Consider the following 6,000-nt stretch of genomic DNA (forward strand, 5'->3'; position numbering starts at 1 on the left):
CTCTCATTTGTTCCAAAATATATTTCCCAGTAAAAAGAAAGCACTAGCACTGTCCCATCTCAGCCCATGTGCCTCCCTTTCAGTGTTTCTGCTACCTAACAGAAGAGTTATGGCCACATCCAACTTCTGAACAGCAGCAGTGGGGCTGTGAGGTGGACTGAGAGGTCTAAACGTTTTCACAGCTACTGAAATTGTACCCATGCTCATGCCACAGCCTGTTTATATCTTCAACATCTCAGTGAAATGGCTTGTCACTGGGTCAGAATGCAATTCCTTTACCATAAATCACCTCCATGTGCCTGGCGCAGGAGCAGATGCCAGCCATAAATTTACTCGCGGTGGAACAGAGCTCTTGGATGAGAGGTCATGTTCCCAGGTGTGAATAAATAAAAAGTGCACAACTCATGGAAATAACACCAAGCAGCTGGATTGTAACTTTGCATGGAGGGCAAACAGGTTTAACAGGAGGCATTCACAGTGTCCCCTTCTCCTCCAGCCTCATTTTCTTCAGGTCATTTAGCCGTACTGTTTTCTATTAACATTTAGCCATCTCCCTGCTTGCTGACTGCCCTCGCTTCCTCGGCAAAGTACAGAAATGTTTCTTACCTACAGTCCCCAGGGCTGTGGAGTTCAGCCCAGGGGACTGGTGCCAAGTTGCCTACTTAGATGTAAGAGCTTTTGTGTGGCCAGCCCTTGGGCTTGGTTAAGTGGAGTTCTTGGTTGTTGGAGCATTCCTGTACACCTATTGGGAAAGCTAGAGAGATACCACCAAATGTGGGTAAGACCTTAGCTTGACTTATTATGTATGTGCATAAATCATTTGTTCTCTGATGAAGGAGAGTGAGGGAGGGACCCTGGTGCAGAGATCTGACTTTAGCATCCTGGTTTGTTATTCTGATGGTGGAAGACTGGCACAGGTTGCCCAGAGAGATGGTGGATGCCCCATCCCTGGAAACATTCAAGGCCAGGTTGGACGGAGCTCTGAGAAACCTGATCTGGTTGGAGATGTCCCTGCTCCTTGCGGGGGGGGTGGATTAGATGGCCTTTAAAGGTCCCTTCCAACCCAAGCCATTCTATGATTCTATAATTCAGCTCCTGGTAGCTGGACGGTGCACTGGGATGTGCCTTCTGCCAGGAAGGAGCCCTTGTGCTCCAGGAATGCACTTTTGGGCTTGCTTAGAAATTTGTGGTCTTCAGCTTTCAAGGTGTAAGGGGAACAAAATACATAGAAAAAGAAAAAAAAAAAAACAGAACAAAACAAACCAACAAAAAAAATCTCCATAATTCTTCAAAATTAATTTAGTACAGCAAAATCCACCCATGTCCTTGGGAAAGCAAGCTTGTGAGGAGCATTACTATCAGTGCTGGAAGCTCTCGAGTCCTGCTTCTGCATGTATGCAGAACTGCCTCCCCCTGAGCAGCTTTCGCCCGCCGAAGACTTGCTGGGCATCTAAACGGCTGCACAGCTTGTGCTGGTTGGGGCACTCACCACCGCTCCCATTTTACGTTCAGTTGCCCAGCCACGCCTGGGGAGTTGCCCGCACGCCGCTGCTGTTTTGGACTGACAGGTGTCAAAGGATGCCTTCTTCTGAGCAGAGCACTTCAAGCCCCCATGAGGAACGCTGTTTTGCCTTCCCAAATTAGTATGCAAAAGTAAGCAGCACGAATCAGCCATGGGGCACTGCAGCTCCTGTATCTCTTCTACTCTTACCAGCAGCTCAGATTTTATGCTGGGAGCGTTGTTCTTTCCCCGTTCCTTACCTCTCAACTGGTCCTCTCTCTTCCTGTTCCCATTCTTTTTCTTCCTAGGACTAATCCTTGTTCTCTGCTCTGTATTCAACAATGAAGGAGGCGATTAATTATTTAGGATCATACAAGGGAATCTAACTAGGTGCAGTGGGAAGGAATTAAGCAAGTGAGACATAAAGGCTGAAGATCAGGAAAATATTTCCTTAAAGTAAGATGTAATAGAGTGCAAGTCTGCCTCCGGGGTGGCATGGCAAGTTTCTCCTCCCATGGGATTTAAGATTGCAAAGAGCAGAAAATGGTCTTTAAGAGCAATCCTTCTGGGATGGGGTTAGCAAGCCCAAAAGACGGGATTTGTCTCTCCCTCCTAGGCACAATGGCGGGACACAGGGTGTGAGAAAGCACTGAAAGGAGAACACAAAGAGATTTATTCATGCTGCAAACTTAAAATGCAGTGGGCAACCTCCCTTTAGCACAAACAACTCTTTTTATAAACTGTTTGAAGATTTTTATATATCCTTATTACGCAAGTAATTAATTTTCAGCAATGAATGTGAGAGGACAGTGCATTAGCACAGCAGGTAAATTTGGGACTGAAAAGAAAGCACACTAGCCCTTAAAATGAGAGTTATTTATGAAGACTACATCTAAGATTTCTAACGGTACTCTGAGCAATATCAGGGTTTTCTGCTTTCATTTGCTGCGCTGTCTCCTTTCATTACAGAATGTCCCAGCACGAAGCTATCTGCCACACTCTTGAATCCTTTTATCTCTCGTTAACTCTACTTTTTTTTTTTTCATTGATCACTTCCTTCTCATGCAAAGACTTGATATGTTTAACCTTCATAATCTTCCTACTTTGCAATTGTGGGTCTGTAATTACAGGCTGTTTGAGGGCTCACCTAGCAATAAATCAAGTTGCACTAATGGAAAAAAAAACTTGTTCAAAAACCTTCTCACTGAAGTGATCGTTTTGCCTTTTTTTGGAATATTTTGTAGCTCAGAAATAGCACACAAACTTGTTGCTTATGTGACATCTCGGGATTATTTTGGCAACTCACAAAGCCCATTCTGGCTGCAGACAGACCTTCAGCCAGGCTAGGCGGCAGGTGGTGGGCAACCCAAGGAAACTGTGAGTGGGCCAATGTTGGCCCGGGTGGAGCCCATCATTAGTGGACAATTTTGTCACATACAACAGTGTGACATTTTAGTACTACAGACATCCATTCCAGCCGGTCTGAAGGCATTGCCACTTAGCTGGTTCACTGAAATTGCTGAAATTTTGCTACCTTTTAATAGCTTCATTAGCTGTGTTTAACACTTAAATTACATCCATGAGACACAACACTGTCTGTGGAGCAATTCCTACTCTAGTGCTGAATTAGTTAGCCTGAGCCCTTGAAGTTGCTGGAGCATCCTGTTCCTCTTGACCTGATTAGAAAGGCAGAGCGCAAGATTATCTCACGTGGTAAATTCAACATGCATGATCTGCCTGTGTGCTTTGTGTGTAGCACATGTAGCCTACAGATGGTGGCTCCTACACATACGGGTCTTGTGAGTTCATGGCGACCGAGCCATGTGTCGACATTGGCCAAGTAAAGATGTGTATGGCAATATCTGAGGGACTCACAGGTCTTGAAGATTTTTGGGTGCCTCCTGGCTGTGTGAGTTGACAGAAGGTATCTGCTAGCACTGAATCGCCGATCTACATTGGCTTGCAGAGCAGTCCTGGCTAACAATTAATGTTTTATAACTTGCTGGTAACACCAAAACGATTGATCTTTGTTTTTCCCTCAGTGATCACATTGCATGGGAGTCCTGGCATGTTTTTCTGTTTTCTCTGATTTACTCCCCTTGAGATGAGCACTACCTGCTGTCCCCGGGGCAGAGGCTGTGTCTTCAAGCCTTCAGTTCTCCAAATTGCTGACTGTAATTTCAGATTTCAACAAACACAGGCTGAGGAAGCAAGAAAAATAATTTTACACCAATTTTCCAGTACAAGATTCTGATGCTTCAGAGCTGTTCATAGGAAAAGCCTCAAGGCGGGGTGAAATGCAGAAGTAACTCAGGGGGGAGGTTTCTCAGCACTTTTCCTTCCTCCTGGAGGACATTAACTGCACATTGATACCACACAATATTGTGCATGTTCTTTACTTTGGCACAATACCTCCTGCCTTGCTCTTCAGCTGGTCTCCTGGATAAATCACTCGACTCATCTTCGAGATCCTCAGCTGAAATTTCTCAGTGTACCAGTAAGCAAAACAAAGCCTGTGCACGTCCCAGAGGTTTCAGGTTCCTTCTCTCTCATTTAATTAGTTCTTGTAGTAGTTAATGGCCACCAAGTCTGCTCTCTCTTTCTCCCTGTGCGTTACAAAAGTCTCATTTACAAATCATCTCAGGAGGCAGCAGGTAGAAGAGGAGGGTGTTGCCACTCTGGCCATCAACATTTCTTTTACATTTTTGCTGAGTCCTCATTTCCGGCCAACTGGCACCAGTGGGAGATAGCCAAGTCCGTTTTTCCTGGACACTGCCATTTTTTGAGGAATGATTTGAGACTGTTAGGACGCATCATCGAAATTAACTTTACCAGATACTGGGTCTGGGTTCCCCATCCCTAACAAGCTCCTCTTTGACCACTGCAATGTGCAGCACAGGCTGTTGACTCTAGAGGGACTTGTGACCAGCCTGGTCTGGAACAAACAGCTATAAGCTTCAGCAGCTATCCTATATGTCCTACTGCCCCCACGATGTCTGACTGACATTTTCCGTCACAGGATATCAAGGAATAATGATGGGTAAATCTGTGCAGCCCTGCAAAGACTTCTTATTGATGGTTGGTAAGCAAACTTTAGGAGAAATGGTTACGTGCCTTGCATTAAAGAGAAGCATTGGAAAGCTGAGATTTTTGTCCATATAACATTTCAATGAGCAAAGTTGTGCCAGGGGAAAGAAGAGGGGGAAGGTTAGAAGTAAAAAGCAGCAGCTTTCAATTGCCTTTAAAAAAAGAAAAAGGAAAAGTAGATTCTGAGAAAAGTATTTAAATGTCTTCTTACAGTGAGAAAACAGAAGTGAGTCTCTCCCATCTGTTTTTTTTTCACGTTTCTAAATAAGTGTATGATTATTTTTAAATGTTTTCTCCATAGGGTGTTAAAGTGTTACTAAGTGACGCGGGTTCCTGAGCCTCTATTTTTAAGACCCCACCACGATTGCTTTGCAGCAAAGACGTGCCAAGGCTTGCATTTGACTCCGTAGTGCTCAAAGGCTTCAAGTTCTCATTATCACTATGGCAACTATTAATCATTCGTTTGTTGTAACATGATAAATACATGCCCTCAACCAGAAAGCATGTTGTAAATCACTGGAGTACCCTCAGAGCTTCTCTGTGTAGCACTAAGTCACCCAAAGGAAAGCACAAGTACAGCAGCGAGCGTGTGAAAGCGTTGCAGCAAACCTTGTGATCTGCGTCATCAGAAGAACAAGGTAATCAAGTTTTTTGTTTTGCTTCTCGAAACAGTAAATGCTCGTGGTGGAAAGCATTTACTCTAAAAGGTGGAAGCTTAGAAGTGTGATAGCCACGCAGGTGTCTGCCATGAACTGGGGGATGGCACGGTGAGCCACCACATTACCTCCAGGGAGCTGGATACACCATGCAAGGATGAAATTTCAGGTCCTGAAGACAGTATAAGCACATCTGCAAAGACCTCCATTCTCCAAAACAAAGCTGATGATAAGATTTTTCTTAGTCACAGACCTATACTGACATGGCTACACAGTGTAATCTTGGAGATGACATGAGGGTATCTCCATTGAGCTACACAGCATGAGTACATCCTTTATATGGTTACTGAGAGCCAGCGTAAGACATACTCTGCTCTCCTTCCTCCTTTTTCCAGCCTCTCTAGGCTCTTTCTAGTCACCCATTCCAGTCACAATAAATGCTCAAAGACAACAACACCTGCTGAGAAATTTAAGCAGCCATGTTAGCAACAAGCAAGACTCAAAAGTAGCTCTCTTGGCCATACTACTACAGTGTTGGCCATAGCAAAGTCCCCTCATTTAACTTCCCCTCACCAAGAGCCGTTGCGGTAGACTGCCTCATATCCAAACTGACCAGGGAGAGCAGGTCATGGAACAGACAGGCCAGTGTGCACATTGGTCAGCAGCTTCAATTAGGTGTCCCATGAGATGCCTTATGGCCCTCAGATATTTGAGGAAGGAGGTCTTCTGCAGAAGAGCCCCCTCCGTTCATATTTG

Source organism: Chlamydotis macqueenii, chromosome 1 (genome assembly GCF_036417535.1).
Source record: "Chlamydotis macqueenii isolate bChlMac1 chromosome 1, bChlMac1.mat, whole genome shotgun sequence".
In the NCBI taxonomy this organism is placed as follows: Eukaryota; Metazoa; Chordata; class Aves; order Otidiformes; family Otididae; genus Chlamydotis; species Chlamydotis macqueenii.